Source organism: Gymnoscopelus braueri (genome assembly GCF_963280865.1).
Source record: "Gymnoscopelus braueri genome assembly, chromosome: 23".
NCBI lineage: Eukaryota > Metazoa > Chordata > Actinopteri > Myctophiformes > Myctophidae > Gymnoscopelus > Gymnoscopelus braueri.
In genome coordinates this window covers 3,107,399-3,122,677 of record NC_137625.1, presented here as the reverse complement: position 1 = coordinate 3,122,677, position 15,279 = coordinate 3,107,399, and the positions used below count along the sequence as shown (strand labels likewise).

The 15,279-nt window shown below is 44.0% G+C and overlaps 1 protein-coding gene across 2 annotated transcripts in view; it reads left to right on the top strand.

Moving 5' to 3' along the window:
- tbc1d22a (TBC1 domain family, member 22a) overlaps nucleotides 1-15,279 on the top strand; it is a 181,691-nt gene that overhangs the window by 143,303 nt on the left and 23,109 nt on the right. The window lies entirely within an intron of this gene.

The following is a 15,279-nucleotide window of genomic DNA, read 5'->3' as shown; positions in this document are numbered from 1 at the left end:
ATTGTTACATGCAATAATGTTGGCATACTTGTCAAACACAGCGGACAACAATCATGGGTAAAGGAAGCAAAGCCTCCTCCACATTGAGCAGCTTCTTATAATAGCTGATATTGATGAGCAGTACTTTGCTAACTGTTTGGCCCTCCTTTTGGAGAGGCCGGCCATTTGAAGGCCCCTCACAACCAACTTGTGCACGTGTCCTAGGCTACCAAAGATAAAAACCAAAAGTTTACATCTGTAGCCTAGCTGAGAGATGGTCTGCTCTAGCTGATGATATTTTAGCACTTTGGTTACACACGCACGCACGCACGCACGCACGCGCGCACACACACACACACACACACACACACACACACACACACACACACACACACACACACACACACACACACACACACACACACACACCCACACACACTCACACGTTTGTATTACTGTACTTGTGTACTATACATCAAACATCCAAGGATGGCAATTTTATGATTGCTATTGTTACAATTCCTTGCCATTATGAACCCTAAAGCTGAAAATAGCAGATCCAAACGTGTGCTTGTGACACATTGTGAGCTTGGCTATTTTTGGTGCAACTATAACCCTAACTTCTAAATGTCTAATCCTAACCCCACATTGAATGTTTTTTCCTAATTGCCTAACTCTAAAAAATATGTTTTAACCATAAAACAACCATTGCTCTGGTGAGGACCAGGAGAATTAACCTCACAATGCCTATTTCTCCAATCCTACTGTTTTTGTGGAGACATTTTGCCCTCAGAAGTACAGTAATACACACACACACACACACACACACACACACACACACACACACACACACACACACACACGCACACTGAAAAACACTCACAGCATGTTCACACTCTCCTGGCTCAACAGATACACGTAGCAAATGTGTCTTTTTTTTTTCTTTGTGTATCGATCAGTCTGTCTGCCTCTCAGACAGACAGGACAGTTGTGTTTATGGATATGTCTGTCTTCCTCTGTCTGTATTGGCCTGTCTCTCTCTCTCTGGGGCGTATCTGTATACAGTATGTACGTGCCGGCGTGTGTCTTCCTGCGCTGTTCTGTCCCGTCTCTCTCTCTGTCATGTCTCATGCTTCTTGCCTGTAGTGTACACAGCAACAAGTGTGAGAGTGTTACTTTAACCCATTAAGGCCTCAGGTTCCGATTCTACAAAATGTCTTCTAAATTCTAAGTTTAAAAAAAAATAACTTATGTTGCTACTTTCTCAAACTTTTTCATGTCAATGACCCCAAAAATGATATGTATTTGGCCGCGGACCCCCATCTCAAAATATGTTGTTCCAGGGACCCCCCAGAAGCAAAGATTTGAGTTACAAATGTTCGCTTTAAATAATATATATTGAAAGATTTGCACACATTTTCTCGATTTTTCAAAAATAGCAGATGTACAAGCTCGCAGCAGCGCAGCACAAAGTGACGCGATGTGAGCTTGTATATTGGCTATTTTTGAATCGCCAACTCTAAAATCTAAACATAATACTCAAGACTGTGCTGTTTGACATTTGTAGTTTTGTCCACCTCTGTTGTGGTGTGAGGACAGTAGCTGCACACGTCCGGTCCACCCCTTACCGTTACACCGTCAAATTGTTAGTGTTAATTTAACACGGAAGATGGGGCGTAACTACAGTACAGTAATGCAGGTAATGCGGTTGCATGGGCACCTTTATTGAACCCGCGGGGGGATAATGAAACCAAATAAAATGTACAAAGTTTGGTTTCACTCGTACGCTCTTCGGAGTTAAATTAACCCTGAGGATTTGACTGTGTGTAATCCCAGGCTGCATGGCAGTGCCAAGGCCTTTAATCCATTGAGACCTGAAGCCGATTCTACAAATGTCTTCTAAATCCCAACAGTATTCTTGTATTCTGAAAAAAAAACGTATGTTTATATCAGTGGTACTCAAACTTTTTCATGTGAAGGACCCCCAATAGTATATGTATTTGGCCGCCGACCCGCATCTCAAAATATGTTGTTCCAGGGACCCCCAGAAGCAAAGATTTGAGTTAAAAGTGTTTAAAAGAATATATATTCAATGTATGTTCACAATTTTTCAAAAATAGCAGATCTACAAGCTCATAGCGCGGTGAGTAGATCTGCTATTTTTGAATAGCCAAAGTGTAAGATAATGCTTTTTAGCTCAAATCCAAAAGTGCCACAGATGCGTTCCAGGTCTTAACGGGTTAAAAAAAACTACAGAAACGCTAGCCTTCGATGATGGCCTTAATTACATGGTTTCCAGTTCTACAGTACTTGTACGTATGCCCCCGTCTCGCTGCCAAATAAACACTCAGGCTTCACCCTTCACAGCTCCTGCCGTAGCATTAGCGCGGCGTTAGCGCGCCACAGGCAGCTAGCACCGCCGTGATGTATGGCTTCAGCAGAGAGGGTGTTTAGTGAAACGACTTGAGCCCTATTTTAGGTTTCAGCTGTCAAAAACAAAATTAAACTACAATCTCACAACCCGTTGAATCGCCCTGCGTTGTGAGCTTGTACATCGGCTGTTTTCGAATGATTTACGACTTTTTTGGGGAAATGTTTGAAATAATTTTCAAATATGGTTATGATCACATAACAAGGACCATGAGCGGGTTTTATCGGTCGGTCGATATTCCCGATAAACTCTACATGTAAACATAGACAATAAACCTTTTTCTCTTCATTGCTGATAAAAAAAAAAGAAAATTCTCTCTCCCCGGGTGTGTGTTTTTCTGTTTCTCTCTCTGGCCTCATCTCCAGCCGTCTCTTATAATTACTGATAGAAAACCGTTGCTTTTCCAGAGCAAGTGAGCGAGATGGTCTGTAAATCACAAAGACAAACTGGCACTCAGACTCCTATGGCATCTTAACCCATTAAGACCTGGAACGCGTCTGTGTCACTTTAGATTTCTTTGGCTATTCAAAAATAGCAGATATACAAGCTCATAGCGCGGCACCGAGTGCCGCACTATGAGCTTGTAGATCTGCTATTTTTGAAAAATCTTGAAAAGATATTTTTTAAATTTTTTTTCAAAAAACTGTTAGGATTTAGAAAATATTTTTAAGAATCGCCTCAGGTCTTAATGGGTTAAACACACTGACCACATCCTAGCAGTCTGTCAGACAGATTATGTGGACTAACTGTGTGCTTATAAGAGGTTTTTATTTACTGGTCTTAGATTTGTACTTGATATCCTGTCGTAAGAGTATATTAACTCATTGAGACCTGAAGTCGATTCTACACGTCTCCTAAATCTCAACAGTATTCTCAAAAACGTATGTTTCTATATCAGCGGTGCTCAATCTTTTTCATGTCAAGGACCCCCAAAATTATATGTATTTGGCCGCCGACCCCCATCAAAATATTTTGTTCCAGGGACCCCCCAGAAGCAAAGATTTGAGTTAAAAATGTTCGCTTTAAAATACATATTCAAATATTTGCACACATTTTCACGATTTTTCAAAAATAGCAGATCTACAAGCTCGTAGCGCGGCACTCGGTGCCGCGCTACGAGCTTGTAGATCTGCTATTTTTGAATAGCCCAAAGTGTAAAATAATGCTTTTTTAGCTCAAATCTAAAAATGACACAGTTCCAGGTCTTAATGGGTTAACTCATTGAGTGCCAGCATTGATTAATTAAGTCAGTCAGTGGCAGCGTTTATGAGCATTTTTTACTAGCCTTTCAAGAGCCACAGAATATTTTGCTCCCGGACGATCGACGCGCCGAGATTCGCAAAAGACAGAGGAGTGTCTCTGCTTCCATCGGGGGGGAAAAAGCGTAACACTGCGACCCTCCGTTCCAAGTCCATTGTTCAGCCGTGTGCGATCCGCCATCTTTCAATATCGCCTCATATCCTGCAGAATGAAACCAGACCATTATTGGTTGGGTAGCTTGTCAATCAAGAGTGGGGGGCGGGGAATGAATGCTATTGGTTGTGTAGCTTGTCAATCAAATCGTCCCGCCCCTCCTAGGGCATAACCTACTTTATCGTACATTTTAAAATAAACGGGACCATAATTTAGCAAAACGCATATCATGATGATTGAAAGGAGACTTAAAACTAGCGACTGGAAGCATATAGTATTTATGACAATTTGTGTTAAGGTAAGAACATCTAGTCTAAAGTTTGTCAAAAACCCATCCGCTTGCGTTAAGATCAATTATTTCTGACACCAGCAGGGGGTAAAACAGTGAAAATACAGGCCGTTCACATTCTCTTCCGTATTAGCCTCAACGTAAAACTTTCAAGCTGGGCCCTCGGTTCAGAGTATTTAAAATGCCATACTATTGGAATCTTGCTCAGCTGCTGCTTCTAATATTTAATGTCATCAAGCCTGTGCCCAAAAGTAGGTCAAATCAATGATGCTGTCACTCCAGCTCTGAGCTGGTCAGAAGCACACCGGCAGGTGGCTTTCAAACATAACATGACGTGTAGTGTAGTAGGCCTGTTGGATGTTCAGCCAAACAGGCCTTTCTTCATAATATGGACCGGATCACAGAGGCAGCAGCGAGCAGTACAAGGTAACATGGGTGATTCACATCCAGGTGTTTATATTGGATGTGATTTCTCCATCCCATGAAAATACCATTTGCGTACTCACAAACTTTGCACTTTTTTTTCGCAAACTGGAGATGCACACATACACACACACCCCCCCCCACACACACACACACACACAGTGCACACACTCGTGCATGCGCTAAATTGAGCCATTAAAAACTAACAAAAACACACAAAGTGCTGGATGAATGATTCAGTCTCATTGCGTCTCCACAGCCACCCGGGTGGGTACACCGTGTACTTTGTAATCATTCCATTAAATATTTGATGCCTTACAACCTACTTTGGATGGCTATGCTCACTCTCTCTCTCTCTCTCTCTCTCTCTCTCTCGGTTTCTCTCAATCTCTCCATCTCCCACCCAGCCTTTTCTTTTTTCTTCCTCTCCTCTACCAGGGTCTGTGTCACTGTCCCCCCTTTTCTCTTCCAGTATGAGTCCTGGCATGGGAATTAGGCCACGTCCACACATGAATGTTTCAGCAGCCTCAGTGGGGCGCAGTGGTGGAAAGTAACTAAGTACATTTACTCAAGTACTGTACTTAAGTACAAATTTTAGGTACTTTTACTTTACTGGAGTAGTTCCAATTTTCCATACTTTTACTTCTACTCCACTACATCTCAGAGGCAAATATTGTACTTTTACTCCACTGCAATTATTTGAAATCTTTAGTTACTAGTTACTTTGCAGATATAAATTATTACATTATAAAACATACATTAACCACTTTAGCCCTATTTTATTACCTCGGCTATTTGAAAATAGCAGATCTACAAGCTCACCTCATCGCGACGCGTTGTGAGCTTGTAGATCTGCTATTCTCAAACATTTTAGTACTTTTACTTTTCGATACTTAAAGTACATTTTGATACCAATACTTTTGTACTTTTACTCAGGTAAATTTTGAACTCTGCACTTTTACTAAGCTGCTCTCCGGGCCGTTCCGCTCCCCCTGTGTTCTCGTGGCCTGGCTCTGCCGTTCTCTCTCCCTCCCTCCTCGCTCCGCTGTGTTTTCTGTCCTGTGTCCTTGCCCTGCCTTCTCTTATGTCCAACCCCCCCCCCCCCCCCCCCCAGCACTGCATGTGTGTGCATCACGTGTACATGCATGCACTGCATGTATATAGATACTCGGCCACACCGCTTTAAGCCTTTAACACATTAAGACCTGAGGCCGCTTCTAAACATTTTCTAAATCCTAACAGTTTTTCGGAAAAAAATGTAAAAAAATTATCTTCACGATTTTTCAAAAATAGCAGATCTACAAGCTCGTAGCGCGGCACTCGGTGCCGCGCTATGAGCTTGTATATCTGCTATTTTTGAATAGCCTAAAGAAATCTAAAAGTGACACATATGCGTTCCAGGTATTAATGGGTTAACACATTCCATGCCAGAGGTTAATATCATAATGTACTCACCAGTGCCAGCGTTTTATTGTTGTTTTTTTTGTTTTTTTTCATGTCGCCACAGACCTCGCTAAACACGTTAAAAGTGCGCGTTCATTTGGTTCTAAACACACGGGGGATCTGTGTGAAACGGCCAGCGAAAACCGTTTCGAAATCCGATCCGCCATCTTGAAGCTACAGCGGTGAACGCTAAACGGTGATCAGCGAGGAGAAAAACAACAACCGAGATAATCGACTTTTAGACAGGATCCCAGACAGGAAGCGGATACGATCGAAAAAAAACGGAACCCGGATAATTCCGTTTCCGGTGGTGCTGCCGGAAATGGAAGTGGATCGAAAATTTCAGAAAGTGCAATTTTTGTTCATTTCGTAGATCTACGCAATTGGCACGTGGCGGCTTTAAATAGGTTCGCGTAGATCTACGCGATTGGCAGTCAATGTGTTAAGACCGGGAACGCATCTGTGTGTCATTTTTGAGCGGTGCAACCGCTCCTATAAGAGGGTTTAGGACCCATCCGTGGTGAAAGTTTTTCTTTCCGTCGTGAAAATGTGTCTTTCGCTGTGACGCCATGCTGTGGAAAACACGCCCATAGGCTAAGCTCTACAGGACGTGCTGTGATTGGCTAGCGAGACACATGATGAAATTAACTTCAAACTTCGCAGACACGCTGTGATTGGCTAGCGAGACGCATGATGAAATTAATAATATTGTAAAAAATTTAAGCACGTCACTTCGGAGGACGTGCTGTGATTGGCTACAGAGATGCATGATGAAATTAATAACTCATACATAGCACCGCTCACTTCACACTGGGTGTGATTTTTTTTTTAATGTATTTGGCTATTCAACAAGACCAGGAGACCTGGTTCTGCCAGACCCAGAATAAGTACTTTATAAGATCAGAGCACTACGTCACCGGACGTGTCAGCCTGTGTCTATGCCCATGTATGGACGAAAGGGGGACAGACTTTTTTGGCTGGGGCCGGAGGACAAATGATCCCTGCCCATGTATGGACGAAACAGGTACAAAGCCTCATGTAAGCCCGACCCCTTGGGTCTGGCAAAAATAGCAGATCTATACAAGCTCATAGCGCTATTTTTGGGCGGTGAAACCGCCCCTATATGTGAGGTTTGGATATTTGCACACCAAATCCTGCGCTGTGATTGGCCACAAATGTACCCCCCTAACCCCCCCTTAACCCTGTACTGTGATTGGCCAATCACAGTCTATTCAGGACTAGAGCTTTAATCGGGCCTAATTATTTGAGCCCGGCTCGACCCAGCCCGACAGAACTTCAAGCCCAGCCCGACCCAAAGCCCGATACATAATTGACACATTGGGCCCAGCCCAGCCCGTAGCCCGTAATTTTTCTAAACAAGCTTAATTGCTGCATGCAGCCTTTTTTCTCATAAAATCTTGGTAATTCGTTAAGAACAGGAGTCATTCACCCTTTTCCAACAGTCTGTTAGAAAAAAAGAATATGCTACAAATTAATTAATATATGCATTTATTTGGATAAAAAAATAAATTGCATTTTGTTGCCTAGCCCAGCCCGACCCAAAGCCCGACAAATACGTGACCAATTGGACCCGGCCCAGCCCGTGCCGACGGGCTGGGCCGGGTCCCGTCGGGCTCGGGCAAAAATCTTAAGCTCTATTCAGGACTGTGATTGGCTAGGGAAACATGACACATGTGCATAGCCCTATAAATAGGACCATAACTTAAAAAAAAACATAAATTTGTTTTTTATTAAGTTATGGTTTCTTCCATCACTTCTTCCATCACTTCTTCCATCACTTCTTCCATCACTTCTTCCATCACTTCTTCCATCACTGTGATGACCACTGTGACCACACCGCCCACTTCACACTGGGTGTGATTTTTTTTAATCGTGAAAGTATGTGCAAATCTTTGAATATAAATTTTTTTAAGGCATTTTCTATGCATTAGTGATATTCACAGGTCTGCCTGACCCGAAAATACCCAACAATGTAGACCAGGGGTCTTCAACAGGGGGTCCGGGACCCCTACGGGGTCCTCAGAGTTACTACAGGGGTCCGCCAAATCTTTGTGTGATATGATTTTTTTTTTACTTTAACCACTTGAAACCTAGCATCCCTTTTCTGAGCCAAAAATAGCAGATCTACAAGCTCACAACGCTGCGAGGCATTGGGAGCTTGTAGATCTGCTATTTTTGGCAAAGAGGTGTAGAGGGGAAAAAAAGCAGCTCTCTCTCAGCTAAGGGGTCCCTGCTTCATCTCTCTCTCAGCTAAGGGGTCCCTGCTTCATCTCTCTCTCAGCTAGGGGGTCCCTGCTTCATCTCTCTCTCAGCTAGGGGGTCCCTGCTTCATCTCTCTCTCAGCTAAGGGGTCCCTGCTTCATCTCTCTCTCAGCTAAGGGGTCCCTGCTTCATCTCTCTCTCAGCTAGGGGGTCCCTGCTTCATCTCTCTCTCAGCTAAGGGGTCCCTGCTTCATCTCTCTCTCAGCTAGGGGGTCCCTGCTTCATCTCTCTCTCAGCTAAGGGGTCCCTGCTTCATCTCTCTCTCAGCTAAGGGGTCCCTGCTTCATCTCTCTCTCAGCTAGGGGGTCCCTGCTTCATCTCTCTCTCAGCTAAGGGGTCCCTGCTTCATCTCTCTCTCAGCTAAGGGGTCCCTGCTTCATCTCTTTCTCAGCTAAGGGGTCCCTGCTTCATCTCTTTCTCAGCTAAGGGGTCCCTGCTTCATCTCTTTCTCAGCTAAGGGGTCCCTGCTTCATATCTCTCTTTCAGCTAAGGGGTCCCTGATTCATCTCTCTCTCAGCTAAGGGGTCCCTGTTTCATCTCTCTCTCTCAGCTAAGGGGTCCCTGTTTCATCTCTCTCTCAGCTAAGGGGTCCCTGCTTCATCTCTCTCTCAGCTAGGGGGTCCTTGGCCTGAAAACGTTGAAGACCCCTGATGTAGACCACCTTTTATTGTGTTCATTGGGTTCGGTTCAGATTCTGTTACCTCGGCTCCCAGGTCCATTTATCATACGTAACACCGAGTGGATCCAAGAAGGCCCGTACTACTGGGCGCTGACCAGGAGAGAACACGTGAAGTGCTGCGTGACCGTTACGCTGACCTATAGGGTCAGATAACTGCCAGCTGGCCGAGTCCAGTGACTTGGGAGAGAGAGCGAATCCAACTGTCCGTCCCGGGATCCAAGGTGTGCGAAACCGTGAGCAATCATGAGCACCTGCTCCATCGAGGAGAAAACACCCAATAATGCAATCCTCCTATGATTCTACAAACCTCTGTCTGTGCTGTGCGCACAACAACGCCCTGTTCTCCTCAGTGGCTGGACCAATTGATCTGAAATTGCACACAGCCATTGACCATTACCGTTTGCATGAAACTGCGGAGCCCGTTTTTCGATTTCACCTACAGTATACTGTATGAATGCATGTACGTCTGCATGTGTCTGTGTTGTGTGCTAGCATCTGCCTGTGTGTGTGCATGTGCGTGCATGTGCGTGCGTGTTTTCCAGGGGAGCTTTTTAACCTGAGTGTTGTAATGTGTCCACTGTGTTCCTCTCTCTGTGGTGTGACCATCTGCTCGCGCTCTCTCTCTCTCTCTCTCTCTCTCTCTCTCTCTCTCTCTCTCTCTCTCTCTCTCTCTCTCTCTCTCTCTCTCTCTCTCTCTCTCTCTCTCTCTCTCTCTCTCTCTTCCTGCGTATCTTTTCTCTCTGTTTCTGTCATAATCTCTCTCAATGTATGTATCGTTTATTTTTCTTATAATTTATGCCCCTCCTTACACCCTGCAGAGAGAGAGAGAGTAGGGGTCTCTCTATCGATCTGAAGAGATGGAGATGAGAGAGAGAGAGAGAGAGAGAGAGAGAGAGAGAGAAGGAGAGATGACAGAGGAGGGATGATTTAGAGCCACACACACACACACACACACACACACACACACACACACACACACACACGCAGCAGAGAGACAGGGACCAAATTATCCTTGTTGCGTGGAGCATGAAATTATCAAGTGGCTCAGTGTGGTGGCATTAGCATGGCTGTTAAAAGAACACTGTGACATTTTCAATTCCGACGCCTTCCAGACACACTGTCATGAGGCGGGATCAGAAATGTTTAATTCAAGGAACAAATAAAAATAAATCATACGTGCATTTCATTTCAGCAGGAAACGAACCGTTAGGGTTGATAAAGTGATATAGGGAACGCTATAGGCGCCTTAACAACCACTGAAGTCGCCCAAATAAGATATCATGCCTTCAGACTAATGTAAAAAATGAATAGGGCTTTAGATTGTGTACATACAGCTGCATCCAATGCTAATATTGACTATGTTTATGTTGTTGGCTTGCCCTGTAGTTATGTCTTTCTTTGCTGATCAGCTTGATTTGGTCAGTTTTTAAGTCATTGGCATTACCAACTTTAGCATGCCTTGATGTCACCATTTACCATTCATCGTTGATCTTGTCGACTAAAACTATGACAAAAAATGTTGGTCGACTACCTTTTTACACTGACGAAAACTAAATAAAAACCAAATAAAAACTATTCTATGATGACTAAAACTATGACTAAATATACTGACAATTTTGTCAACAAATAAAAACTAGACTAAAATGTTAGTGAGGGATCTAGTGGAGAAGAGATCCAGTAAATCCACTAAAAGACAAGTCATTTTATGTTTGGTTGCGCCCGGGTGTTGCGCTCTGAAAATAGCAGATCTACAAGCTGCGACGCGTTGTGAGCTTGTAATTTAGATCTGCTATTCTCAGCATGCAACCAAGTGTAAAATCGTCCATTACGCCGTCATCAAGGCACCGCCAACATACATGTTAGTCGACTAAATCAACTGTAGATTTAGTCGACTATAATCTAATAATATTTAGTCGACTAAAACTAGACAAAAACTAAAAGTTCAGATGACTAAATATATGACAAACTAACAAAATGTGCTCTCAAAATCAACACTGCATTTGTGCCTGTGCCTGGTGGTTGCAATGTCACTGGATGTTCTAGCTTTTTCCGATCTTTATCTGGAGGTTCTAGCTTTGACTGAAGGTTCTGCGGCTTTGACTGAAGGTTCTACGGCTTTGACTGAAGGTTCTACGGCTTTGACTGAAGGTTCTACGGCTTTGACTGAAGGTTCTACGGCTTTGACTGAAGGTTCTACGGCTTTGACTGAAGGTTCTAACTTTGACTGGAGTTTCAAATGGAAGTTCTGACTTTTGGACATTCTTAGCGTTCACTGGAGGATAACTTAGGATAATCTATGTTCTGCTTCAGAGGCCACAATAACCATCTTTGTCTGAGGAAGACGATAGGCTTGGAACGCATTGCCTGCATTTTGTAGGTAGCCACAATATTTTGTCTTTGTGTATAACTAGGAATTCGGGCCGCTATGCGGGCCGAATTCCTAGAGTTCGACACCGCGGGTTAAAGGGCTCGCTTCTTTTGGGCTTGTTTTCATAAACCTGGTTGCTTGTTTCTCGCGCACAATCTGGCAACACTGATCCCGAACGTCGGTGTAGAAGACCGCACGGACAAACCGCGAAAGTACAAAGGCACAGTAACAAACACACACGCGCACACACAGGACGTACACACACGCGCACAACGTTGAAAGAAGGAAAAAGCAGCTATGAGTACCTTTCTGTGCGTGAGTGAAAGGGCATTGATGTCCGGTTGAGGAGGAGATGGAGACATTTCAATGGCCGCCGTTCGTTTTTCGCTCGGCTCTATAGTCTGCTGCACTCGGCTGAAAAGGACCCATATATGATGAACGACCGACCGACCGTACACGACCGACAGCCGCGCATGCGCGGGACTCTCGATTGTATATTAGGATGGAAACGATAAGTAAAACATACCAAGTAAATAATCAGGGAACCATTGCCTTTACTTTTTGCATTGTATGGATCTTGTCTTGTGCCAGGACAGGGATATATTGTTTTCCTCCGAGGACTTGAGTTGTAATCGTTTTTGCACCATATGACTGTACTTCACAAACTGATTTCCTCGCGTCTGGATTTTTTTGCCACTGTCTGGTCTAAACCGTGTTTTTGCAAAACCCTTACTTTTCAGGAAATGGAAAAAAGAACCAGTATAGTTATTTAGTCACAAGCTCTTGTTCGTACTGTTCATTGGTTAAATATTTTTGTCAGACTTTCAACCTTTTCAGACAAAGTGAAATGGTCTACAAGGTCACAGTATGTTGCACGGGGACACATTGTGAGCTTGTAGATAGATAAAATCAGATCTAATTTTGATTGTTTTGATACTTTTGCTATTCACTGTCATATATTAAAGTGAAAAAATAGGGCATTATTATTTAATGTTTTTTTGGACACTCCATACCGTTCCATAAAAAAACTATGTATATCATGAACAAACTAGAAAAAGTGCTCCTCGGAGCACAGGTCTCCGCTATGGCGATATAACAGGCCAATGTGAGAAGGGTTCCCGTTTCTTCTTAGGCCTTTCACGGCAATCGGACACTGCATTCATGATTTGAGGCTTTTGTTTCAAAAAAATGTTTTGCTAAATTAGACCTGCTGGTGGCGCTATAACAGGCCAATGTGAAAAGGGTGGCAATTCTTTCTCGGCTTAGTGGGAATATGCGTGTGAAATTTCACGGAAATCACACGCTGCGTTCATGATTTGAGGCGTTTTGTTCAAAACGGACCAATCCTGCACATTTTGGAAGACATCCTTAGCCAATGAGGATGGAATATGGAAAATGGGACAGATCCGTGTTGATCACATGACTATAGAGATACTGTGTACCGATTTGCATGACGTTTGGATAAAATCTGTAGGAGTAAATGGGTTTTGCACAAATCGGCCTCCTGGTGGCGCTATAACAGGGCTATGTGAAAAAGGCAGAGGTTCCGAAATGGCATCCAGGGGAGTATGTGTGCACAGTTTCGGAGCGAGCGGGCCAACGGTGTCGGAGATTAGCCGCTCGCAGACAGACGGACACACGGACGGACGGACGGACACACCGACACACGGACGTCGGACGGACGGACAGGGGGTAAAACATACTCTCTCCATGCCTTTCGGCCTGGCGGAGACGTATAAAAGCATATACGTATATCATGAACGAATAAACCAATAACCCGATTTGTAGTTGCATAAAGTGCACCCCCAAAAGTGCTTTCCCTTCTGCCACAAACAAGGAAAGTTTCACCGTCTGTCTTACACACTGTTTCCCCCCGAAGCTTCCTTCTTTCCTGGAGGGTGCACCCCCCACGACGTACGTGTGTGTGTGTGTGTGTGTGTGTGTGTGTGTGTGTGTGTGTGTGTGTGTGTGTGTGTGTGTGTGTGTGTGTGTGTGTGTGTGTGTGTGTGTGTGTGTGTGTGTGTGTGTGTGTGTGTGTGTGTGTGTGTGTGTGTGTGTGTGAGAGAGAGAGAACTCAACTGTAGGACTCTCCCAGAGGGGTTCATCATAGCCACCACATGCCCCCTCCCATCTGCTGCCCTAAAGTTTGTCCCTGTGCTCACCCCACCCATACAAGCCAGGCCCACTGACACACACACACACACACACACACACACACTCGGTCCGTTTTTCTCTCTCTGCATCAATATTTCATCTTCTCTCAATAAAAAGCTCACCTTTCTCTACAGTCTCACTCTCTCCATATCTCTCCCTCTACTCTCCCTCCTCCCTCTATCCCCTCCGTCCTCCTCCCTTCATCCATGTCCATCTCTCTTCTTCACCCCCCCCCCACACACACACACACACACTCTCTCTCTCTCTCTCTACATTTCTCTCTCTCTCACTCTCTGTCTCTGTCTCTCTCCCCAGCCCTCACCTCTCCTCCCTCTTCTGTACTGATTAATGCCCCCCCCCTCTCCTCCTCCTCCTCCTCTCCTCTCCCATCAGGGTCCATTCCTCTCTTTCAACCTTGATGAATTCTGTCTGTTCTGGTCAGCAGGGTCCTCTGTCTGACTTGTGTGTGTGTGTGTGTGTGTGTGTGTGTGTGGGGGGGGGGGGGGGGGGGGGTGTGTGTGTGTGTGTGTGTGTGTGTGTGTGTGTGTGTGTGTGTGTGCATGTCAGTGGTGGAAACTCAAATGTTTTACTTAAGTAAAAGTATCAATACCGCAATATAGAAGTAATCTGTTACAAGTAAAAGTCCGGAATTCAAAATTCACTTGACTAAAAGTACAAAAGTATTGGTATCAAAATGTACTTAAAGCACCAAAAGTAAAAGTACTAAAATGTAAAAAAAATGTAGCCTAGGTATAAAATAGGGCTAAAGTGATTAATGTATGTTTTATAATGTGATAATTTATATCTGCACAGTAACTAAAGTTTTCAAATAATTGTACTGGAGTAAAAGTACAATATTTGTACTCAAGTGAAGTACAAATACTTAAAAGGTTGTATTTTTGAAAAATCGTGAAAATGTGCAAATCTTTGAATATATATTGTTTAAAGCGAACATTTTTTAACTCTATTCTTTGCTTCTGGGGGGTCCCTGGAACAAAACATTTTGAGATGGGTGTCGGCGGCCAAATACATTTAATTTTTGGGGTCCTTGACATGAAAAAGTTTGAGAACCACTGATATTGAAACATACGTTTTATCAGAAAACTGTATTAGAAGACATTTGTAGAATTGGCTTCAGGTCTTAATGGGTTCAGCTGAGAATGTACTGCTCAATAAAATGCTGAAAATATGAAGTGCAATTAACGTTGTGGTCATGTGACCATCAGGGCACTGATGACCCAAACGTGGCTGCACTTTACACTTGGAGCACTTTATTGAGCGTGTACAAATAAAGAGACAGAGTTCTTAGTCTCTGTCTAAGGAGTTTTTCCTTCAACTTTTTGTAGAGTGCAAGTCTTTTTTTCCCTCACTTTTTTTCCCTCTGCAGTACTTAATACCCGCGTGAGAGGTGACTAAAGAACGCACGACTAGGCGTTTGGGGTTGAGAAAATATGGAAGGGAAAGAAGCAATAAATATGCGTCTGCAGGCTGGCAGACCAGCTAATTTAACTTTAATCCGTCGGCCTCTCTCTCTCTCTCTCTCTCTCTCTCTCTCTCTCACAAAAAAATGTAATATGGAGATAGAAGGTTTCTGCCCGACAGCAACGATGTATGCAGTGGTTGGAGGCTGTCTCCCTACTCTTACGTTTAGACCAGGGGTCTTCAACAGGGGGTCCGGGACCCCTGGGGGGGTGTCCTCGGAGTTACTACAGGGGGTCCGCCAAATCTTTGTGTGATAGGAACTTTTTTTCCCCCTTTATTTTCTTACATTAACCACTTGAACCCTAGCATCTCTATCCTGAGGGGAACATTAGCCA